A 25,201-nucleotide genomic window follows, 5' to 3' on the forward strand; every position below is an offset into this window, starting at 1 on the left:
AAATGTATCAGTAACCATTGAAAGAACTGAATCAGTAGCTAAAATAGGACCTCAGCCCCTTCCTCCCCATCAAAAAATGGTACCAAGTCAAGATGATTTCACAGTCAAGTTTTACTGAAACTCCAAAGAACAGCTCATCTCTTCAGTTAAAAGTGGTAGGGGCCAAAATGTCCCGGACTGAGGATTTTAGTTCTTCCTCTGTCCCTTGTGGCCTTGTGGAGGTAAGATACGTTCCCTCTTGGTATCTATATCATGAAACAGTTAAACTAAAAGGTTTTCAAAGTCCTAGGCAGCTCCATGGTCCCTTGGTTCCATGACTTTAAGTTACTTGTCCTCCCGCTAATCTTGTCTATACACTTACGGCTTCCAAGTATTAAAGTGACAACACTGGATCACCCACATGACCGATCTGATTTGTTGTGCTAAAGATGATTTTTAAAATGGACCCAGAGAAAAGGGAAATTTCTAGAGAAACAGTTGACTCAGCAGTATTATGAAGCTGAAGCCAAATTTTTCTGTGTTTCTGTCTCATTCAGGGAGGATTTTTCCACTGATCAGAATTTACTCATAGCCTGAATTACAACACTGTGTAGTGGGGTAGAGGTGGTTCTTTTCTTGATTTTACATTAATAGCAGTAGCTAATATTTATAGCATAATTCTCACATGCCAGGCATAATCTAAATGCTTTATATGTGTTAATCCATTTGACCTGTATGATGTCCAAAGAGGTAGGTAGATATTGGCTCCATTTTAAAGGCTAGGAGCTGGTACTCAGAGATGTTGCTTGGCCAAGGATACATGGCTCTTACGTGTTGAACAGAACTTCAGGTCTGAGAGACCCTACAACCTGTGTTCTTAGGCACAGATGCCAAGTTTAAGGTGCTTGTGGAGCTTCTGTGGTAGCTAAAGGTATTTTTATTTAGGTTTTATGTCTTTGGTGAGCAGTAGCAATTCTTCTGTGCCGTGCATCTGTTAGGGTTACTCTTCCAATGCCATCTTTAATGAAGAACCTTGAGAAGCCCTTTATTTCCTTCTGTAATGAAAGCAATCACTGGCTTGGGCTATATTCAGTATGGAAGCAGGGCTGGCTAGTAAAAGCTCATTAATTGTGTATATTAGCCAGTTGCATGTATAAAGGCTGGAAAAAGTGATCATTGCGCATCCATGGTCTGGGATGGTCTGTGGACTGGAGCATCCGTTCCTTAGCAGATATGCATTAGCAGACGTGGGGGAGTTACTCCATCATTTCTCTCCTGCTAGTTTCTTGAAGGGTTGGAAGTCCTAACGTTGGTGACCACCAGAGCTGATTATTAGCACTAATCAGCAGCAGGTCATTTTGCCTTTTCTCCTTTGATTCTTTTCTCAGAACTTTGTTTTTCTCAAAACTTTGTTTCCAAGTACCTTGCAGCTTAACAGTGACGCAAAGGCTCACACACTCAGAGCCATCAAGGACAGTTCTGCAAGGGTCAAAAAGGAATGCTGTTGAAGAGTTTGCCCGTGTTGCCCCACTTCCTTAGCTTTTCATTCCAGACTTACTAGGTCAGCATGACCTGACTCTGTAATTTGCATTGTGCAAGATGGACTCTGGGAAACAGGTAGATGAGAAACATTTTCAGGAACTAAAACAAAAGTACATTCAGTTTAGATTCTTTGGAACACACCTACCTGAGATAATAAGGCACCTCTTTAAAAGTTTTCTGAACCTACCACGAACCTCCTGTAGAAATGCAGAAATGCCTTTCAGTCCCCTTAAGTTAACAGAGGGGCTTAAAGGGATAATGTGCCCTGGATTTAGCTTCAGTTTAAGTCTTTGTGTTGCTGACAGGGCTTAAAATGGGCAGGTAATCACTGGTACAGTGTGTCATCTTTTTTCCTCCCTCTCCTTATGAAATAAAGTACAAAGTTCTTACCTCTTTATCTTTAGCTGTTTCTTTTAAATGAAGCAAAGTTATCACCATTTTCCTTTGGTCCGATATTTTTGGAAAGAGTTGGTTTCCATGGTGAGATAGAAGTATATTAGGTATGTAATAAAGCGGATACAACAAATGAGTGTCTATTCAGACTGACATCTCTATTTGTCTTCAGGACATTAAATGGCTCGTGTTAAATGTTAATGAGGTCTCCTGAGGAGGGAACTAGGGAGCGGTTAGGACTGTGTCTCTCTCAGTGACTTAGGGACCAAATATAGAGACTCTACTTTCTTGCCCTCATTTTTTCTTTCTTCCTTATCATAACAACACCAAACAAATGGTTAACCTTTTTTGACCACTTTGCTGTGAGCCAGGTGTTGTGCTAAGTCCTTTTCGTCGGTATAAAGTAGGCACTCTTGCTTCCATTTTGTTAAGGAAGAAACTGAGCTTACACTGAGTCAGAGCCCTGGATCCAAGGCTGCTGAGTGGCAGAGCTGGGCCTGAAACCCAAAATATGGGACTCTAGATTCTGTGCATTTCAACCTCATGTCTAGATGTCTAGTCACTGACCAAGGCGAGCCAGTTCTACCCACAGAGCAACTTTCCCATCCACCACTTCCTTTCTGTCCTCTCAGTACAAGTCCGTCGTGGGCCACATCACCTCACCCCTGTGGCGGCATCTTGGTGGTTTCCCTGACTCAGAACTTTCTCAGCCCATCCAACCTGCGTGTCTCAGCCAGGCTCACCTTCCTGAAATGCCACTTTCTCTGCGTCCCTCCCCTGATGACAGATTGCCAGTTCCTTCTGTTTCCAACCACATTAGGTTCAATTACCTCTGCCTTATCCTCATATTCCTCCCAAATGGGTCCCCCAGGCAGTTTTTCTACATTTTTCACCACTCCAAGATAATGACACACTTTTTCCTCTTCTAAAAATATATAGTGTTCATTCTTCTTTCCATGTCTTTGTATTATTTGCCATTATATGAAATGCCCTATTTTCTGTCTAAATCCTACCTATTGGATCCAGCCTAGATACGTTCCTTTAGGAAGCCTCCTCTTAAATTTTGGAAGTGGCATTATCTCCTCCTCTCCTGAACTCCTGAGCCTCTTAAGAATTCTAACTCACTTTTCCCCTGAATTCCCTTTTCCTGATCACCGTGGTTTCCCCTATGGTGATCTTGTCTCCAGCTAGACAACAAGACCCTTATGACAAGGCAATGGTCTATTTCTGCTGTTCTCTCTGTGCTTAACAGAAGACTAGAAAATAATAATTATAGCTAACATTTATTGAGCACTTAATAAGTGCCAGGCACTGTTTGCATGTATTAATTCTTATAATCTTCGCAATAATCCTCTGAGATGAAGACTACTATTAGCTACATTTCCAGACGAAGAAACTGAAGAAGTGAAAGGTTAGGTGACTTACTTGCTCCAGTGGTGAAACTGAAATGCAAACCAGGCAGTGGAGGCGGTGCCCCCACCCTGCACTGTCCTAGGGGTCAAATATGTGTAAATGTGTAAATACACATTTGGGCATAGAGACCAGTGAAAGAAAGTGAATTCTTTATGTGGGATTTCCATGCAGCTGATGAAGCTCTTGGTTCCCAGACTTCCTCTAGTAATGGGTTCGTAGCTCCTGCCTGTCACCCAGCAGCTGTAGAATTGTGTCTTCAGTCGGAATAGTCTGTTTTAGAAAAGCTTTGAGTTTCATCAGCACGGTCCCAGTCCCAGTTGGAACCAACTTGACCTTTGCATGGCAGATGTAACTCAAGCCCCACTCCTCCCTTCTCCAGTAATATGAGCCTCTTCTATTTGTTCTTAGGTGCTTTAATCCTTTTTGGAACAAGGTAGGCTATAAACGAAGTCAAGTATTTTAAAATTTTAATAGCAGGCAAAAACTTCCATAAGACTCTTGAAAATGAACTACAGTTTGATCATTTTGAGAAACTTGTGACTGCCTGGATCATCACTGTCACTTTCTGAGCCTGGATCTCTGTAGTACCTTTAAGCAGTTAATTTGAGGGAAATTGCCAGTAGCTTGCATTTTCCCGTACTGCACACTTTCAAATGCCATTGCTGTAGCGTGTTTTCCACACGAGTGCCCTCCTTTCACCTAGTAGTTGTTGTGTTGGTTTTTCTGTTTTGTTTTGTTTTGTGGCCAAACTCAAGCAAAGTATCATCAGAACTGCAAGAAAAAATCAAATGATAAAAGGCCTTTAAATTCTAAAACCCAGGGTGTGTCACTGTGTACATCAAAATCACACTGCACACCGAGGTCACACCTCCTCCGCCACATTTCTGACTCATCCCCAGGACAGTGCCTCGTACGGGGTCAGCGTTTGGTATATGTTTACCGAGTAGAATTTTGGATGTTTTACCTGGCTTCTGCAAATACTGTTGGTATGCTAATCAAGAGCAAAGTGTTCTCTACCAAGGGAGGTGTGACCGAAGTTTCAGACAGTTCTGTTTGGCATGTTTGGCTGGAGGATTTTACAATGCCAGCTGTTGATTGAAGCATGGAGCAAAATAGATTTGGGAGAGAAAAAGAAAATAGTTCTTTCAGCTCCATCCCGTTGGTTTTGTGAAAAGGGTGCCATTATACCAGGTCTCCTTTGAACAAGAAAAGTAATAGCTTATGTTACATGAATACAAAGCCCTCCAGGATCTTGTTCTGGCTTTCCTTTGCAACCTCAGCTCTCACCACTGCCTGTCAGGTGTGTGATGCTCCAGGACACCAACCTCCTCTGCATTCCCCATGGGTCCTCCGCCTTCCCCATGAGCCTTGCTCGTGCTCTCCCTGCTGGTAGTGCTGTTCTCCCCCAGTTGGCCCAGCTGTCTCCTTGCATTTCCTAAGCCTCAGACTAGGAATTATTTTTTTCCAAGGAGCCTTCCCTAAAGAACTCCCTCCCCTCCAAAAGTGGAAATGCCACTTGTCAGGGCTTCCAGAATTTGCTGTGCAGGACCCTCTTGTTGCCTATTAACACTTTGTATTATAATTATTAATGTGCCTATGTCTCCAGCCAACCTAGGAGTTTCTGGATCTCTGTATTCCCTACCCCCCAGCACAGTGCCTGGAATATAGGGGGTGCTTAGGGTTCTTGTTGAAAGGAAAAACAGCAGGAGGGAGACAGTGGTAGATAAGTGATGCTTCACAAGGGAAAAGGAGAAGCTGTAACCTGTCTGCATGAAATCCTCGAATATATTCCATTCTTTCTTTATTGTCACCCTATTCTACTTTTCCTGACAGCAGTTTGCCCCATGTGAAAAGTAAAACCCACTTGTCCACAGGTACACGTTACACATTTGAAAAAGCCTGGCATTTCCCAGCTGGCTGTTTCGCCAACCCACCACCTGGGAGTTTTATCAGAGTGTCTCAGGTGTTACCTCCCTCTCAGGTCTTTGGAGGAAAGAAAGGTGATTAAAGAAACCAATTCTAGGGGAAATTATAGAGTCCAACAGTGGTTTTAATGGGTAAGGAAGGGGCCTGAACTTCCAGAGACAGAGTGGAAATGGGTGCAGGTAATCATAATGCGGGGAAAACGCTTCGAGAGCCTCCTGACCGTTTTCGCATGCAGTCATCTTTCATATCCTCTGTAAGGTAAAATCACCCTCAGGGTCATAAACCACCGCCAGAGTATTGGACAAGCCCCATAGGTAGTTGTTCTGAGCCAGTAAAAGCATCTTAATTGACCTAAATGACAACAGTTATGTTATAAATATCTAGAATTTATGACCTGAGAAGGCATAATCACATCTTCCATCAGTTAAGTTTGCATAGGAGAAGCTTGGGGATTTAAGATAGGGCTGCGAGTTGGGGGAAATCTGATTAGCCTTAACTTTATGGCAAACACAGAGCTAAGTGACTCGGAGTGCTTTCAAGTTCCTGATCCCTGGGAGTTGAAGGCAGTGGTGTTTTAGAGTCAGAGTCGGTAAAAGCCACCCCGTCCCCTCTGTGCAGCTGTCATTTTATTGACCTTGTAAAGTCTCGCGTTCACCATGACAAATCCAAGACCATATACCTGTGAAGAGGAGATGTTTTAGATTATGGGGTGCACAGGAAGCAGACGGTGGGGTTAGAGGGTGAAAGCTAAAGGCTGGTGTATGTGTTTATGCTGCGCTGTCTTTGGAATGTGCAGAGTCACTGTGAAAAGCAAGTAAATGTTGCTCCGAAGAGCACATCAGAGTCTGATGAGATGCCTCAGCCTTTCGGCATTTCAGTAGGTGGAATTCAAGGCAGAATTTAAAAATGAGTTTATGCATCTGAAAACACCACCGATCTTTCAAGTCAGTTGAAAAGTTAAACTTGGGTTTTTAAAACATGATATATGTCCTAAAAGGGTTTTTTTGTTTTTGTTTTGTTTGTTTTTGTTTGTATTGAGGGGAATCACTAACATCAAGCAGCTCTACTACATCTAAAGCAAAATCCCTAAAAGAGCCAACCCGTGAAAGGATGTGCATTTTAAAAGAGACACATTATAGAGTTAAATTTGATATCATTGATCAACCAGGTGATTGCCCCGGGACTCAGTGATCAGTGGCGGGGAGTCATCTTCACGGTAAAAAGCAAACGGCCAACTTAATCCCAATTTGCAGAGCTTCAAGGTGAACGGTCATTTTGCAGGGCAATGAAGAGCTCAGGTCATCTATTTGATGCCAGAGTCTGTGAAGTCAGTGAAATTCCTTTAATGAATTTGAGAACATTCCTTCAAAGAAACCTCCAGTTGAAACCCGTTGAGAGGCTAGTGTCTTTAACTCGAGAGATGAAGTTTATCCTAGATTAGGCTGACATTTCAGTTTACTGTTTTATAATCTAGGGACAGAGTTCTGAATTCTGAGAGTAGCGCGACAGTGCTTTGGCAGACGTACCCATCATTGATGTGGGAACCCTTTTAGTTTCCCATAGCCCCATCCACTGGTAAGGAGATTTCCCAACCAAAGGATCTTTTGCACGTGAAATTCTTATACACGTGTCCATGTTCTAACAGTTTCTGAGGGTCACATGGGTACTGAGGCATGCTCTCAATTTGTTACTTCTCAGTGGGTATGAAACAAAACTTCCATTTTGATTTTATTTTTATCATACTTTCCACTCTTCCTTACCCTTAAATCTTGCATATCCCAAATCCAGGATTCCATGCCTTACAATGTGAAAGAAATAGGAAATCTGGAACTGATTATGAAATTATGAAGCAGGGAGATGAAGAAAATGTACAGGGATAAGTGTACAAATGAATAAGCCCTGATAAACACAAAGCCTGGTGCGAAGGACACATCACTGTGGGTTTGAACTTCTGTTTTCACGTTTCAGCGTAATGCATTCTAGCATTTGCTTTGTGTAGTGCTTGGGGAGCTTTTGGTGTTAACAGAATTCTTTTCTAAAGAAATTCCTTTAGATTCCTTCAGAATTTGTCCAGTTTCCAGGTTCCAATAGGAAAAACATGGTTGAGATTTTAATAGAAAAATAGTGTTTCAGATTTTTCATTTGGCAAGCACCCTACTCTAGGGCTGCTCTTGTTTTATTAAGTGGAACAGGTCAGCTTAATAGAGGAGCTCTCAGCGTTTTACCCTGATTTAAGGGTAGAGGGGAGCATGGGCCACCTAGGAAATACACCCCCCTGGGATTTTGAGCCCACTTGTAGTTTCACTGTTCATTCTCATCTCATTGGAAAATATACTGGAGTAACAACTATATGTGATGATAAGTCAAGACCAAATCCTTTAACGTTCTTCACTTGTGTCTCCTTGAGAAAGGAAAACTGTATCTTTCCATAAAGTTCTTTCAGATAGGGTTCTCTTCCTGGTGATCAGGAGAGTAGTGGTGGTGGCAGAATGTTTTATTTTTTAGCTTTAGTGCTTTAACTGATTTTAAAGGCAATGCATTTTCATTATTTAAAAATTTCAAATAATTCAAAAGTCTTTGCAAAAGAATTCCACCGTCCAGAAATACTAACATTTTGATGAACTATGTGTCTTCCTAGTTCTTTTTCTTTTTCTTTTTCTTTTTTTTTTTTTTGCGGTACACGGGCCTCTCACTGTTGTGGCCTCTCCCGTTGCGGAGCACAGGCTCCGGACGCGCAGGCTCAGCGGCCATGGCTCACGGGCCCAGCCACTCTGCGGCACGTGGGATCTTCCCGGACCGGGGCACGAACCCGTGTCCCCTGCATCGGCAGGCGGACTCTCAACCACTGCGCCACCAGGGAAGCCCCCTAGTTCTTTTTCTATGTCAAGCCTCTGGGGAAAAAAAAAAGGAATGAAATCATACTGTACATGTTTTAACTTGCTTTTTGAACTTAATGTTGTAGGTTGGACACCTTTTCACACTAACAGATGTGTGTGTATATATATATATATATATATATATATATATATATATATATATATATATACATACACACACACACAGAGCATCCTTTTTCTAGCTGCAGAGTATAGAATTTTTGCATTATTTAACCAGTCCTTAATGATGAGAATGTAGTTCTTTTTAAATATTTCCTATTGGAATGCTATAGCTCCTTGTGCTTCACCTTTATGCACTTGTCCAATAATTTCTTTAGAATGAATTCCTAAAAGGAAAGTTGCACATTTATATTGATAAATATCGTGAAGTGACCTCCCAGAGACGTTATGCCCATTCACCTTTCTTTTATGTCTTGAATGGCACTACCTCCCTGTACTGCCTCCAAGTCTTTTGGTTTTGTTTTACTTTGCTTTTCCAATTTAATTCCAATTTGTACAGAGTTCTCAGAATTCTTCTTCTGGGTGGTAGGGTACAAATGCACAAAAACTACTAAAATGCTAAACTCCAAAGTCAGTTCAGGGAGGGAGAGATAAAAAATGTCCTTGCAGAACTGACCAGTATGTTGATGAGCACACTCCATTCCTCCACCACCAGGGCCCATGTGGCTTCTCTCCTGTCATTACAGTCCCCTGAGTTGAGTTTTAGAGGTTTCTGGATGAGTTGCCTTTCCCATTTCTTTGTGAGAACAGTTTTCTTTATTGTAGGTAAAGATCTGTAGGCCTTAGTCAAAAACAGGGAAATGGCTGATGCTAGAAACAGGCAAGCGGCCCCACTTTCCCTTGCCCTCGACCTCACAAGCACGTGAAACAAAGTTCGGTTAACGGGCTGATTTTTGCTGGGCATACGTTTTGAATCTGTGGCTTCTCGGCCATTGAGGGGTCTGAGGTTCGGGGCCCTTTTATCCTTTTATTGGTGAATTCACTGAAGTGTAGGCAGACAGAAAATGTTCAAGTGGCAGGCAGATAAACTTGTTAAATCCCTGGGAGTCTTTCCTTCCTTACTCAGGGAGTTTATCATCTTGGCGGAGTTAAAAGGCAATTAGGCCTGCAGGTCTTTGCTGGCTTGTTTATTGGCGTTTTACACATGGGTGTTGAAGAGACAAGGCCGCTTTAAACATTCCTATCCTGCTGGCCGGAGGGGAATGAGACCTCAGCTCAACTCTGAGTCTCCTTGAGAGAGAGCCTTGCCAAAAAGCTGGAGGAAAATCGTTTAAATATAGTACCTGTGCCCCAGGATGCTCATTGTTGGTGGAAAATTGCAGTCGGCTAGCTCCATGCTGTGTTACATTTCCTGGGAAATGGTTTTATGGAAGGGCGTTTGATGAAAAAGTTCATTCCTTTTGTAATTGTTAGCTGCCCCCATGGTGTTAGTTAAGGTAGAGACACACTGGAAATATTTCTTGCTCCAAATTTCTCGGGCCAGCTCATTCATGAGAAGGGAAGGCTGCCAGTTTGAAGTTGGGTGGGGGACAGGTTCCCACTAAGGCCCCTGGTCCTTCTGGTTCTCTGAGTCTCCCGAGGCAGGCTAATCCTGTGCAAAATTGTGAAGGAGGTAGGTCTTGGGTTTCTGCAACAATTTCTCCCTTTTCTCACACCCTCCCCTCCATCTGCCCGAAGCCTTTCACAGTCGTGTGTTAGTGAAGTAATAGACTCCTCATTCCCACCGTCAGGAAATTTGTATTTTTTTGAGAGTGAGCTTGGGCACCCATCTCAATGGAACTGATGAGAATTTCCAGGGCTCAGTATACCACAGTGCTTAAAAACACAGGTTCAGGAGTCAGGCACCCCGAGTTCAACTTATGGCTCTATGACTGATTTTGTGGCTCAAATCCCCTTTAATCTCAGGGTTTTTTTTTTTTTCATCCGTAAAAGAAAAACAAAGAGAATCTCTACCATGATAGTTTGTTGAAAAAGTAAATAAAATAACATATGAAAAGTGCTTAGTATAGTGCCTGTCACATAAGAGTGTAATTAAAATATGCTTTGTTTATTTAACACACATATACGTGTGTGATATGTATATAGATATATGTATTATGTACACACAGACACACTAAGTTAAATGACAATTATATTTTTGGACAAAACCTGTAATACCTTAGCTATTTTTATTTTACCCATCTAGGGTGCTACTGAAATACAAAAACCTATCTGGATAAAATGAGAAAATCCTTGCTCACATCCAGAATACCTGGAATGTGAAGACTTCAGTTTCCACAGCTGACTATTGTGCACAGCAGTCATTGGAACTCCTTTCCTAAACGGCTGCTCCGTATCCAAATCTTGGTTATTTAAGAGTTAGGCACCCTGCCTTAATTTTCTCAGCTAAAGAAAACACAATAGATAACTGTAGGTTTTATTCCCAATCTGACCTTCCAGGTTCTGAAACTAATTTGCCATAGTGTCTTGCCAGCGTCTGCGCAAGGACTTCCTCTTGCTGAGTAATGTGGTTCTGATTAAGGACATCCTATAAGGCCCAGGAGGATCGCCTGGGAAGGAAACTGGTCTGAGGTGCAAGTGAATTTCCATCCTCCAGTCAGATATATGATATTGAAGACCAGAAGGTAGATGGAGTTTATCGTTAGGAAGACTCAGAAAAAGAATTAAAGCAAATGGCTGACAAATTGGTTGTCTTTTACGCAAAAATGACAAGCAAGCTGGGCTCTTACCGAAAGAGGATATGCAGAGCCCTCAGGCCAAATGGCTCAGCAGTCAGCAGGCTTTTTGAAGTCTCTACTTGGATGCCACTGCTTTTAACAAGACCTCTGCTGAACTGCCTCCTCATAAACATGTGAAATCTTAAATTTTACCTAACATATCTGAGATGTGAAAACTTAATTTTCCCCTAAAATATCTGAGTTTCAACACCTATAATAATTCATTCCTCTCTTTAGTGCATGTGATGTTAGGGTGAAATGCCTGTGTTATGTACAAACATAGTATGTTTTTTTCCTGTCTACACTTTTATGAATTGGGTCATAAATGCTAACGCTTGCTCTATTCCACGATGATGCTAGACCTTTCCCTAGAGCCCATTAGGCAGCAGCTCACCCCTGTGATAGCCAGGGGGTGACTGAGGAGCTCTGGAGGATCCCAGTTTGCTCTCCCTGGATTCACAGAGGTTCTGCATCCATGGAGGGAAGGACGAAAAGTGGTATGCAGTGAGCAATGGAGTTTGGAGAGCTCGGAGTTTCTTTACCAAATATCTAAGAATCTACTAATAGTTGTAACTCAAATGTGATTTTCTTGTTAATCTCTGTCAAACCATGAAATCCGATACGTTAGCCATGACTAAGCCGTGAAATTTGTCAACTTCGTCTGTGATTTACACAAGCTCTATTTAAAGAAGAAAAGTCTTAACACAAAGTGTGGAACATTACATCCCAGCATGTTTTCCTCAGCTTGCCTCTAGTATCTTGTGACAACAAGTAAGAAGAGAGTGTATCTTTTGTGCTGTTTCAAGGACCAAGGATGGATAAGATAAAGCCCAAAACTAAATCATTTATTTTACTTCGAGATGATAAATATGATCATGGTAGATCTGCTTAGTAGATGTCAGTAAGTGTTAAATAAGGTTCAAAAATAGTTTTATGGTTCATATCATTGGGCATGATAATAAACTTCCTTAAAGTGATAGATTCTTTGTTTTCAGGAGAAGATAAATGAGTAAAACCTGTATTTTTTTTTTTTTTTTTGAGTCACAAATTGCATAGTTAATCTCTTCAATATAGTAGAGTGGCTATGGGTGTAGGCTCTGGAACTTGAAATCTCTTTTTGTCGTTGGCTAGCTGGGTGACTTTGTATAAATCACTTAATTTTTTTCCCCTCAGTTTTCTCTTCTGAAAAATAAGACTGATAATACTGAGAAGTACTTTAGGAGGCTTGAAGGCATAAAAGAGATACTATCTCTAATGCACAGAGCTGGGCACACATGTCCTTTATCCATGTGGGCTTCTGTTATACTTAGTATAACATTACCTAATGATATAATAGATCATGGGGTATCCTTGTTACCCAAAGGAAATTTGATTAAGTTCATGTACTTGGGAAAAGTATTTATTTTACCAAAGGAAAACTGGGCAGTGTTTGGATGTTCCATATGAAGAAAGGGAGAGCAGCACAAAGGAGGAAGAACGTGTTGCAGAACTAAAGAGTGGTGAGGGCCAGGGTGTCTTTCTCTCCTCTCCCTGCCAAATGCCTTTTTTCCCAGAACGCCTAGATCTTCCCCACTGTCTCCTGACCTCTGCTCTATAGAGTCAGAATCAGATAACCAGGTGACTCAGAACCTTGATGACTTTGGTGACTTATAGTCCAGGGGTTTTGAAAGTTGTTGTTGTTTTTCTTAAACACTAAATCTTGTGCAGTGCTCCAGGGTCTAAAATGACCCTTCTCAGATACCTTTCAGCTAGATCCCTGGGACATAAGCTGTGGAAACAGTGTTGGGCCAATCTGTTCATTTTACGGACAGTGACCCTCGAGTCTGTGGAGTTCAGGCGAGTTGCTCCAGTTCTCACCACTGCTGGCTGAGAGCAGCCTGGCCATGTCTTCCTGCCTTACCCAGTTCCTGTGCCATTACTCTGACTTCCCTTCCTGCAGCAACAGGAGGAAGAGAAAAGCAAGGAGGGTAAGATTTCAGGATAGCTTTCGTCAATTTGCCTAGGCTCTTCCCACATCCTTGGACCCTTGAGAGGTCCACGATCATTGTTATCGAATCTATGAACCTCCCTTCCCCCTAGAAATTCTATGCAAAATATTGTATGTATCCATAAATTTTTCTGTGAAGAAGGTCTATAGCTTTTATCAGATTCTCTCAAAGGGGTTTATGACCTCAGAAGGGTTAAGAACAATTTCCTTATAATTTGTGCCTGTAAAAGTCACAATTCTAGTTGTGATTGTGAGTTGCAAGGTTAACAATTACGTCCAATTTCTTAACCTTTCAAAGCAAATGTGGCATATAAGCCTTTGAGTGCCAGGCTTGCTTGTAAAACAGCAGTTGGGTCCCGAGCTCGTCTGGTTGTTTGTGCAGCTTTAGTTTTCAGCACGAATCCTAGATGGAACTAGTTTCTAACCATCTTTGAACCTAGATGATTCAAATTTGCGAATATAATGTATGTCTTTTTTCAATGCTTCAAAAAAGTACACTGATTTCTAGACCTGAACTTTGATTCACTTGCTTAGCTCTGCTTTGACCCTGGATTAAGGTTGTCAGATTTCACAAATAAAAATACAGTATACCTGGTTATATTTGAATTTAAGATAAACACTAAATAATTTTTTAGCAGAGCTTTTGAGAAGGGGAGGAAAAATGGATCAGCTCTGCCGATATGCAAAGAGCCTTCTTTCAACCCTAGAACTTGTGTTGCAAAAATTAAAGGAAGTTTATTATAAACGAGCACAGGATCTTTTTTGAGGTGGTGGAAATGTTCTAACACTGGTTTATGGTGATGTCTGCACCACAAATAAAGTTATTCAAGATCCTTGAACTTTACACTGAAGAGGAATGAACTTGACAGCATGTAAATTACAGCTCAGAAAACTGTTGAAAAAAATTGCAGAATAGCTTTATAAAAACTGTTGTTTAATTTTGTATTCAGAGTTTCATACTAATTTGAGAAGATGATGAAAACCACAAATCCGCTCCTCAGAGTAAAGCATGAGAGTGCTTACGCCGAATTTCACACAGTTTCCAGATCTGCTGAAGCTCATCTCTAGAAGCCAACTCCTGCCTTAACCCGAATTCCACACACTGTTAACATCCTTTTCTGGAACTTGGCAGTAAGGCTTCTCGGTGGCAAGCGCAAGGACTTGCTGCTCTTACAAGTTCTGTTCAGTAATGACTGTGAGGGTGACCTGTGACACCTGCCACCCCAGTGAAGCTGTCTCTCCCCTACTTCATGCTGAGAAGGACACGGGGAGGGCAGTACTCGTCTTAGGGTGTATGTAGAGCCCTGGATTTTGTGCTTTTAACGGCGGCGCATGCCTGCTCAAGCACACCCATGTTCTCACCGTGACTCACTTCTTCGGTGCAAACAAAATTTTCATGTGCCAGTGTGTGGACTCACTCAGGAGGCACTTCCATCGAAACACAGAAAACTCATCGTATGATTTTAACACCAGCTGGAACTGGGAAGTGGGCTACTCTTCTCTTTTATCTCTGTTGATGTAGCCAGGTATTCTGAGAAACATAGGCAGGCCAGGGTGAATGATTTCAGTGGAAAGGGGGTGGGGTGGGGGGATGCTCATCCACAGGAAGAGTGTGCCCTGAGATTCATTCTTTATGTATCAAGAGTAAAAGACCCGCTCCTCCAGATTTAATTACTAAATTTTACGAAGGACAGTTCTTTTTTTTTTTGATTATAATTATTATTTTAATGGAGAACTCACTACCAAATCTAAAATTATTAACATATAGATATGATTTATAAAATAAAAGGATATAGAGGAAACTATTTTGCCCATTCCCCAGCATATTCCTTTTTTTTTAAAACATCTTTATTGAGTATAATTGCTTTACAATAACAAAGTGAATCAGCTATATGTATACATGTATCCCCATATCTCTTCCCTCTTGCGTCTCCCTCCCTCCCACCCTACATATCCCACCCCTCTAGGTGGTCACAAAGCATCGAGCTGATCTCCCTCTGCTATGCGGCTCCTTCCCACTAGCTATCAGTTTTACATTTGGTAGTGTATATATGTCCGTGCCACTCTCTCACTTTGTCCCAGCTTACCCTTCCCCCTCCCCGCATCCCAAGTCCATTCTCTAGTAGGTCCTTGTGTTTATTCCCATCCTGCCCCTGGGTTCTTCATGACCATTTTTTTTTTTAGATTCCATATATATGTGTTAGCATATGGTATTTGTTTTCCTCTTTCTGACTTCACTCTGTATGACAGTCTCTAGGTCCATACACCTCACTACAAATAACTCAATTTCGTTTCTTTTTATGGTTCAGTAATATTCCATTGTACGTGTGCCACATCTTCTTTATCCATTCATCTGTGGATGGACACTTAGGTTGCTTCCATGTCCAGGCTATTGTAAATAGAGCTGCAATGAACATTGTGGTACATGACTCTTTTTGAATTATGGTTTTCTCAGGGTATATGCCCAGTAGTGGGATTGCTGGGTTGTATGGTAGTTCTATTTTTAGTTTTTTAAGGAACCTCCATACTGTTCTCCATAGTGGCTGTATCAATTTACATTCCCACCAACAGTGCAAGAGGGTTCCCTTTTCTCCACACCCTCTCCAGCATTTATTGTCTGTAGACTTTTTGATGATGGCTGTTCTGACTGGTGTGAGATGATATCTCATTGTAGTTTTGATTTCCATTTCTCTAATGATTAGTCATGTTGAGCATCCTTTCATGTGTTTGTTGGCAGACTGTATATCTTCTTTGGAGAAATGTCTATTTAAGTCTTCTGCCCATTTTTGGATTGGGTTGTTTGTTTTTTTGATATTGAGCTGCATAAAGCTGCTTCTGAATTTTGGAGATTAATCCTTTGTCAGTTGCTTCATTTGCAAATATTTTCTCCCATTCTGAGGGTTGTCTTTTCATCTTGTTTATGGTTTCCTTTGCTGTGCAAAAGCTTTTTAAGTTTCATTAGGTCCCACTTGTTTATTTTTCTTTTTATTTCCATTTCTCTAGGAGGTGGGTCAAAAAGGATCTTGCTGTGATTTATGTCATAGAGTATTCTGCCTATGTTTTCCTCTAAGAGTTTAATAGTGTCTGGCCTTACATTTAGGTCTTTAATCCATTTTGACTTTATTTTTATGTATGGTGTTAGGGAGTGTTCTAATTTCATTCTTTTACATGTAGCTGTCCAGTTTTCCCAGCACCACTTATTGAAGAGGCTGTCTTTTCTCCATTGTATATTCTTGCCTCCTTTATCAAAGATAAGGTGACTATATGTGAGTGGGTTTACCTCCGGGCTTTCTATCCTGTTCCTTTGATCTATATTTCTGTTTTTGTGCCAGTACTATACTGTCTTGATGACTGTAGATTTGTAGTATAGTCTGAAGTCAGGGAGCCTGATTCCTCCAGCTCCGTTTTTCTTTCTCAAGATTGCTTTGGCTATTCAGGGTCTTTCGTGTTTCCATACAAATTGTGAAATTTTTTGTTCTAGTTCTGTGAAAAATGCCATTGGTAATTTGATATGGATTGCATTGAATCTGTAGATTGCTTTGGGTAGTATAGTCATTTTCACAATGTTCATTCTTCCAATCCAAGAACATGGTATATCTCTCCATCTGCTTGTATCATCTTTCATTTCTTTCATTAGTGTCTTATAGTTTTCCACATACAGGTCTTTTGTCTCCTTAGGTAGGTTTATTCCTAGGTATTTTTATTCTTTTTGTTGCAGTGGTAAATGGGAATGTTTCCTTAATTTCTCTTTCAGATTTTTCATCATTAGTGCATAGGAATGCAAGAGATTTCTGTGCAGTAATTTTGTATCCTGCTACTTTACCAAATTCATTGATTAGCTCTAGTAGCTTTCTGGTAGCATCTTTAGGATTCTCTGTGTATAGTATCATGTCATCTGCAAACAGTGACACTTTTACTTCTTCTTTTCTGATTTGGATTCCTTTTATTTCTTTTTCTTCTCTGATTGCTGTGGCTAAAACTTCCAAAACTGTTGAATAATAGTGGTGAGAGTGGGCAACCTTGTCTTGTTCCTGATCTTAGTGGAAATGCTTTCAGTTTTTCACCACTGAGAATGATGTTGGCTGTGGGTTTGTTGTATATGGCCTTTATTATGTTGAGGTAAGTTTCCTCTATGCCTACTTTCTGGAGGGTTTTTATCATAAATGGGTGTTGAATTTTGTCGAAAGCTTTTTCTGCATCTATTGAGTTGATCATATGGTTTTTCTCCTTCAGTCTATTAATATGGTTTATCACATTGATTGATTTGCATATATTGAAGAACCCTTGCATTCCTGGGATAAACCCCACTTGATCATAGTGTTTGATCCTTTTAATGTGCTGTTGGATTCTGTATGCTAGTATTTTGTTGAGGATTTTTGCATCTATGTTCACCAGAGATATTGACCTGTAGTTTTCTTTCTTTGTGACATCTTTGTTTGGTTTTGGTATCAGGGTGATGGTGGCCTCGTAGAATGAGTTTGGGAGTGTTCCTCCCTCTGCTGTATTTTGCAAGAGTTTGAGAAGGATAGGTGTTAGCTCTTCTCTAAATGTTTGATAGAGTTTGCCTGTGAATCCATCTGGTCCTGGGCTTTTGTTTGTTGGAAGATTTCTAATCACAGTTTCAATTTCAGTGCTTGTGATTGATCTGTTTATATTTTCTATTTCTTCCTGGTTCAGTCTCAGAAGGCTGTGCCTTTCTAAGAATTTGTCCATTTCTTCCAGGTTGTCCGTTTTATTGGCATATAGTTGCTTGTAGTAATCTCTCATGATCCTTTGTATTTCTGCAGTGTCAGCTGTTACTTCTCCTTTTTCCGTTCTAATTCTGTTGATTTGAGTCAAAAGACAGTTCTTTATACAGCTCATAAAAGTCCCTGTGGACCTCTGCTAGACCCTCCAGACAACTACTTCTATTTTTCTATAATTGTTTATTCTAAATGTTACCTCTACCAAACAAAAAACCGTAAGCCTAAAAGAACAATGGGAGGAGGGCCAGGGCCCTTCAGAGATGCCTTTATTTTTACTCTTTCTCCATTTGAGACACTGTCACACCCTAGCAGTCAGATCTCACTGCTTGCAGGAGAGAAGTTAGGGGCAATAAGATGGGACAGCTGGATCGTGGTGATAGCTAGAGGGGAAGGCTGCCTGGGAACTGAGGAAGCAGTGGGGCCTCAGCTCTGATCATCTGAACTCCCCTAATACACCTCTCCACGCTCTGAGGCATTAGGACTTCTAGTGAGAGAAACTGCTAGAATCCGAACATTTTCATCCAGTTACACCCCAACAAAAGCCAGGCTTTACATGCAAACCAACCTGGTTCTTTTGACAGACTTGATCAGAAGTCAGTACTTTGGGGCTTCCCTGGTGGTGCAGTGGTTGAGAATCCACCTGCCAGTGCAGGGGACACGAGTTCAAGCCCTGGTCCAGGAAGATCCCACATGACACAGAGCACCTAAGCCCGTGCACCACAACTACTGAGCCTGTGCTCTAGAGTCCGTGAGCCACACCTCTGAGCCTGTGAGCCACAACTACTGAAGCGTGCCTAGAGCCCGTGCTCTGCAGCAAGAGAAGCCACCTCAATTAGAAACCCGCACACCGCAATGAAGAGTAGCCCCCACTCACCACAACTAGAGAAATCCCACGCAAAGCAACGAAGACCCAACACAGCCAAAAATAAATAAATAAATAAATTAATTAATTAATTAATGAAAAAGCAGTCAGTACTGTGAGGTGTGCAGAAGTTTGTGCGTTAAAGCCTCACTGAAATCCCACTACTGTGGAATTCCTAGGCTGGTCTCAGCTACCTGCTAGTGTGAAGATACACAGTCAGCCCTCCATATCCGTGGGTTCCACATCTGCAGATTCAACGAACTGCAGATCAAAAATATTTGAAAAAAAAGTCCAGAAAGTTCCAAAAGCAAACCTTGAATTTGCCATGCTCCAGCAACTATTTACAGAGCATTTATCAATATGTTCTGTACAACTATTTACATAGCATTTACTTTGTATTAGGGGTAGAGATGATTTAAAGTATACTGGAAGATGTGCATAGGTTATATGCAAATACTCTGCCACTTTATATAAGGGACTTGGGCATCCATGGATTCTGATATCCACTAGATGTCCTGAAACCAATTCCCCAGAATACTGAGGGAATGTGACTAATTAACTCATTGAGAGGGCAAACCAATTCAGCCTCTTTCTTCAAGGCTTCACAATGCATATTGCTTATATAATGAATTCTGTCTTCTCATTCAAGCAAGCCTGAAGGAAGGACCTCTGCCAACCCACTCTTATTTTACTGCTGATGTGTGGAAGAGAGTAAATGCCTTTCTTTAAAAAATATTCTATTAATCCATCAGTCTTGCCTGTTTCAAGTGTCTTTGCCCACATTTGTCCAAATAAGTGAGACTACCATTTTTGGCTTTTTCTCTACAGGGTGAGTTTCATTTCTGTTTGAAACCAGACTCTTCCACCTTTTGGGCTGAACCTGAATTCAAGAAACCCAGCAACAATCTTTAGGTTTCATTTTCTTTCCTGTGGAAGTGAGAAGCCACGTGCCCACTTTGGAACTCACTGTATAGTCACTCGTTCTTCACTTGTAATTTTCTCCTCCACATCCTTTTCCTCTCTCTGATCTTTAGGTAAAATTATTTCTGTTTGATATGCCTTTTCCCCACTTTGGTCCTTAGTGGGTCAGTTAGTCTTATGTGACTTCCTGGCCCTGAGAGAAGGCAGTATTGAGATCCTGGGTCTTTTTGTTTAGCCAGTTCTAAGGAGCATGGTGGTTCCTTCCCTCCTCCCACTTTAAGGAGAAGACATCATAATACTCAAAGATGCTGCAAGGAAAATCCAATAAATACCTCAGATGTTCTATTAAAGCAGTGGTTCTCAACCAGAGCTGATATTAGCCCCGACCCCTGGACCTTTGGCGGTGTCCCCTAGAGACATTTCTGGATGTCCAGTGTGGAACAGGGATGCGGCTGACATCTAGTAGGTAGAGGCCAGAGGACTCTGCTACACATCTTTTAGTGCATAGGCAGTTCCAACAACAAAGAATCATCTGGCCCCAAACTTGAAGAGTGCCAAGGTTGAAAATCCTGTGATAGAAGAATTCTTGCTCTTTTTTCTTTTCCCTCAAGGCCTGGGATAAGAGAAAAAAGAAAGGAAATGCTCCATTTTGATGAGTGTGTATGTCCTCAGTTCTTACATCCCACGCAGATCCAGGAATTGGAGAGCACAAGGATACCACTGAGCAGGGCAGAGTGCAAGGTCAAGGCAGGTCTTCTTGGCTCCAACAGCTGTCTCAACTCCAAGGAGAGACAACTTTGACCAGAGCAGAGGACCACAAAGTTATAAGGATGTTTAGTATGTGATAAAAATCATTTTGCAGGTTAAAGTGCTTCCTTCTGCCCGTAAAATGGTATGTTTTTAAATAACTCAAAAATAGGAGGCACTTCACTGTGCTGTGAGCAGGAGACAGGGCTGCTGCTCAGAGCCACAGTCAGTTACTTCCATCCTTGCCATCAAGCCTGTCCAAGCGGTAGGTGGTAGCACTCTTCATATGTTCTCCAGTGTACTGGTGACTCACTCCATGTTCTAAATGCCCCTACTGTCAACACAAAGGGATTCAAGGAGTTTCCTGGAGCCAGTGTATCTCTCTGTATCTCTTGGCTCCATTACCCCTCACTCCTTTGGTGGCAGCAAGATAGCTGCTCAACTGCTGGATGGTAGCTCCTCTCACATGAAAGCCCAAGAGTAAGGCTCTTTCCCAAGATTCTCAGTGTGTCTCACTGGCTTTGGTTGGGTCATGTGCTCACTCCTGAGCAAATGCTGTGGCTAGGAGAATGCTAGGAGCTGATTGGCTGAGGCCTAGGTTACTGCATACCCTGGAGCTGGAGTGGAGCCCCGTGTCATGCACGTGAGCTGCAAGTGGGGTGGATGTGTTTCCTCAAAGGGAAATTGGGGTAAGATAATGAAAATAGGAGGAATGGATGCCCAGGAGAATAAAGACGTGTGCGCGCGCGTGCACACACATGCGCGCGCGTGCGCGCACACACACACACACACACACACACACTACTTGCTATTAACAGGCTTTGGATTCTGTGGTGGGAGTTATGCAGCTAGCCCGTTACCTTGCTGCATAACTTGAGATAATGTCAAACTCTCCCAGCCTCCCTTTTCTCCTCTGAAACATGGAAGTAACAACACTATCAGGGTGGTTATAAAAAATCAAGCAAGTATCTTGGGATATTGGAAGTGTTGTGCAAACAAGTGGTGGCGGTAGTGTTAGGTGCATTTAGTGAGTGAATTTAGTTCAGCTTCTAGAGTCTAGAAGAATCTAGACCAGCTACAATCCACACAGCTGGTCCATGCAGGCCTTGGAAGCCAGTGTCTAAATTTATCCAATTGTCATTGTTGCAGGTCAGTTTGAAATCTTCTGAGGTCAATGATTGAGGTAATTGATCCACTTGCTGTGGATCTTGAAAAAGTCTCTGTTAAATGACATAATTGGTTTTAATTATATAATTACGGCACTTAAAGTGTGGGGGTGAAAGGTTACTATTATATTTAGAAGTGAGATCCCCAAATGAAGCAAGGGCGTGTAAGCCAGTGTTTCTTCGAATTTCTCTTTTTATTTTTTCAGAGGGAAGTCAGAGTAGGCTGGCCTTGGCCCTGGCCATTTTGGACGATTATCTTGAATGAGGTGGCGCTGGGGCTGCTCATGGCATCATAGGAACCTTTGTAAAGAGACGGGAAAGGGCTTCCGTAAAGCCCTCATTGTGATCTGAAGTTAATGAGCAGTGGGAACTCAACTGTCAGCAATTGAATCTGATTGGGCAGGGTAATTATATGATTGCCTCGGGTGTTTGCACACGCACAGGGATATTTTTATTGGACAAAACCTAATTGCTTACTTACTTAGTGGAGCGAAAACCTAAACAAATTTGTGTTGTCATAGGTTAAAAAGACATCCTTTCTTTGTCTCTAAAATAGCTGCCTGCTCCTTTCGTTCTGTCTTCAATCAGGGATTTTGTTTGCAGGCCTTGAATTATAGGATAATATGAAAATGTAAAGGAAAGCTACTTCGGACTGTGCATTTTGGTAAAAACGTGCTTATTGCCGTGTCTTAAACCATCCCCTACAATGGTCTCTTTCATAATGCACAGGCAGCTAGAACCTTGGGCAACACTCAAGCTACTGGGACTTTCACAAGTTTTTGTTGTTGTTGTTTGTTTTGTTTTCCTGCGTGGGGGCCCCTGCAAGATTGGCTTCTTAAACTCTCTGGTTTTCCTCAGCTGCATAAGGCAAGTGGGAGGTATCATGTCTGTGGTAGCCTTTTAGACATCAGAAACACCAAGGATAAGAGCAACAAAGCGAAGAGCCCCCTCTGTGATTTTCTGGGGACTTGGAGGAAAGGGAAGGGCAAAGCGAGAGAGCCAAAGGGAAGAAGCCTTGGGGCTCCCACTTTGGGGACGCCAAGTTGCAGTTGGGCCTCGTGTCGTTTCAGCTGTCCTGAATGAGCTTGATATCTCAGTTTACCTGTAATGCTGGTGTGCAGAAAACAGATGGCTGCAATTGGGTCTGTTCTGTAGCAGTTCAAGTCCACATTATTGTTTCACTTTCTTTCCTATCTTCTTATAGAACAAACTATTTTCTATGTTCTTTCCTTTCCTGGGATCCCACTTGGAAGAGTGTGAAACACAACTGGATTGTGGGCATTGGAGGAGCACCTTGTGATGAAAGCTGCCGACTCCAGATCTGGTGCCTTTGTTGAGTATAGGATTATGGCCTGGACAATGGCTGAGAACAAGGGACATTCAGCCCCGCAGACCAACCATGATTTCTCATCTCAGATTCGGACACATGCCGACATATCCCAGTCTTGTCTGGCTAACTCCACGGGTCCTCTAGGCTCAGCGTTAAATGTCACTTCTTCCGGGAATCCTTCCTTGACCACCACCTCCAGTCTGGGTTGACTGCCTTTGCTTTGTGCCCCACTGCACCCTCTAGGTTCCTTTACACACTGTCCTTTAATTGCTTGTCTCACTGTCCAGAATAGCCCATAAACTCCGTGAGGGCAGGGCTTGTGTTTATATTTGTCACTACTGTCTCCCCAGAGCCTGGCACAGTGCTTGATGGTGTGTTCGGAATGACTGAATGGGGAAAGGAGTGGTTGCTGGGTGTCCTAGGGAATCGTGGTGTGTGCTGCCTGGGCTTCCCTACCCTTGCTGTTAATACCACTTTCTTGTTGCTTATAATTTTCATTGCCCCAGATGATCCAGCTCTGTCGGAGGCACGGAGGCACAGTCAAATCTCATGCTGTACATTGATCACCTGTCCAACCTTTGCCTAGAGTGGGAGCCCCCAGTTCCTTCAAGAGATCCAACTTTACGTGTCTGTAAAGAAGAAGAGGAGGAGGGAGACAGCGGGGAGGATCCGGTGGCAGTTTAACACCAGAGCAGGTCCCATGTTTACTTTTACCCTTTCGGAGGTGGGTAACTGCAAATGCCATGGGGAGTTGGGTTTTAGGAACTCTGAATATTGATCTTGGATTTGGGGGCTCATATGTACTTTATGTTTTGCTAGAGTGTAGGGGTTGCTATTTTTGTGGTTAAATCATAGCCAGACTGTTCCATGAATTCCCACCAGCATAGAACAAAGATCCAGGTTCATCATCCACATGAAGTAAATTGTCCATCGGCTTCCAGTTGTTTGTGTCTTGCTATGTGGATAGAGAGTACGGTTCATTCATTGGTTCCTATTTCATGACTATTTATCATTTGCTTTTCAAGGCCTATGATTTTCAGCAGACTTTCTTGTTTTGAAACTCTGGCTTTTGATGTTTTGAATTCCTCCCTCCTTGGTCAACCTCTTAGACCATGAGTTCCCGAATAACTACTGAATAGATGAGATTTCATTTAGGACCACCCATCTGTGGTGGTCTAGTCCCAAACAGTCCTGGGGTATGTCTAACCAGCTTTTTTCCTAAGCAGAATGTGAATTTGTGACCCTGTAGACCTTAGGCAAAAGGGCTTCCTGTTGAACCCCTCAAGCCCCCAGCCATCCCTAAGTTTGTACTGCCTGTTGTTGGTTGGGCTATGATAACAGTTTCTGGATGGATGGATGTGTACACGTGGAAACTGCAGACTCACGTGTGGAGAGGCAAGGTAAACCCTCAGAGACCCTGGGTGCTTCCTGTGTAGCGGTCTGTGCCAACTATCCTAGGTCTGAAGTATATTGTCCCTCTGTTGGTTCTTTTTTTTTTTTTTTAATTTCTATTGGAATATAGTTGATTTACAGTGTTGTGTTAGTTTCAGGTGTACAGCAAAGTGAATCAGTTATACATATACACATATCCACTCTTTTTTAGATTCTTTTCCCATATAAGTCATTACAGAGTACCGAGTAGAGTTCCCTGTGCTGTACAGTAGGTCTTTATTCGTTATCTATTTTATATACAGTAGTGTGTATATGTCAATCCCAATCTCCCAATTTATCCTTCCCCCTCACCTTACCCCCCTGGTAACCATAGTTTGTTTTCTACATCTGTGACTCTATATCTCTTTTGTTAATAAGTTCATTTGTACCGTTTTTTTTGTTTCCACATATAAGCGATATCGTATGATATTTGTCTTTCTCTGTGTGACTTACTTTACTCAGTATGACAGTGTCTAGGTCCATCCATGTTGCTGAAAATGGCATTATTTTGTTCTTTTTGTGGCTGAATAATATTTCATTGTATATATGTATCATATCTGCTTTATCCATTCCTGTGTTGATGGGCATTTCGGTTGCTTGCCTGTCTTGGCTATTGTAAATAGTGCTGCAGTGAACATCGGGGTGCCTCTATCTTTTCACATTATGGTTTCCTCTGGGTATATGCCCAGGAGTGGGATTGCTGGATCACGTGGTATTTCCTTTTATTTTTTTTAAATAAATTAATTAATTTTTTTATTTATGGCTACGTTGGGTCTTCGTTGCTGCATGCAGGCTTTCTGTTGTTGTGGCGAGGGGGGACTATTCTTCGTTGCAGTGTGCGTGCTTCTCGTTGCAGTGGCTTCTCTTGTTGCAGAGCATGGACTCTAGGCACACGGGCTCAGTAGTTGTGGCTTGTGGGCTCTAGAGCACAGGCTCAGTAGTTGTGGCGCACGGGCTTGGTTGCTCTGCAGCATGTGGGATCTTCCCGGACCAGGGCTCGAACCTGTGTCCCCTGCATTGGCAGGTGGATTCTTAACCACTGTGCCACCAGGGAAGTCCCTGGATCATATGGTGTTTCTGTATTTAGTTTTTTATGGAACCTCCATACTGTTCTCTATAATGGTTATACCAATTTACATTCCCCC

General features: G+C 42.1%; 1 protein-coding gene across 12 annotated transcripts in view; it reads left to right on the forward strand.

Annotated features, from left to right (window-relative positions):
• Positions 1–25,201, forward strand: part of ERC2 (ELKS/RAB6-interacting/CAST family member 2) — a 962,565-nt gene that overhangs the window by 840,542 nt on the left and 96,822 nt on the right. The window contains exon 21 of one of the 12 annotated variants that reach the window (XR_009565841.1): positions 23,132–23,349. The exons of 10 other annotated variants lie outside the window; for them this stretch is intronic. The gene's annotated coding sequence lies outside the window, so the exon portion shown is untranslated. The remainder of the gene's footprint in view (positions 1–23,131; positions 23,350–25,201) is intronic. One more of the 12 variants, XR_009565842.1, reaches the window with a different exon arrangement.

This window comes from Globicephala melas, chromosome 11 (genome assembly GCF_963455315.2).
Source record: "Globicephala melas chromosome 11, mGloMel1.2, whole genome shotgun sequence".
NCBI classification, from domain to species: Eukaryota; Metazoa; Chordata; class Mammalia; order Artiodactyla; family Delphinidae; genus Globicephala; species Globicephala melas.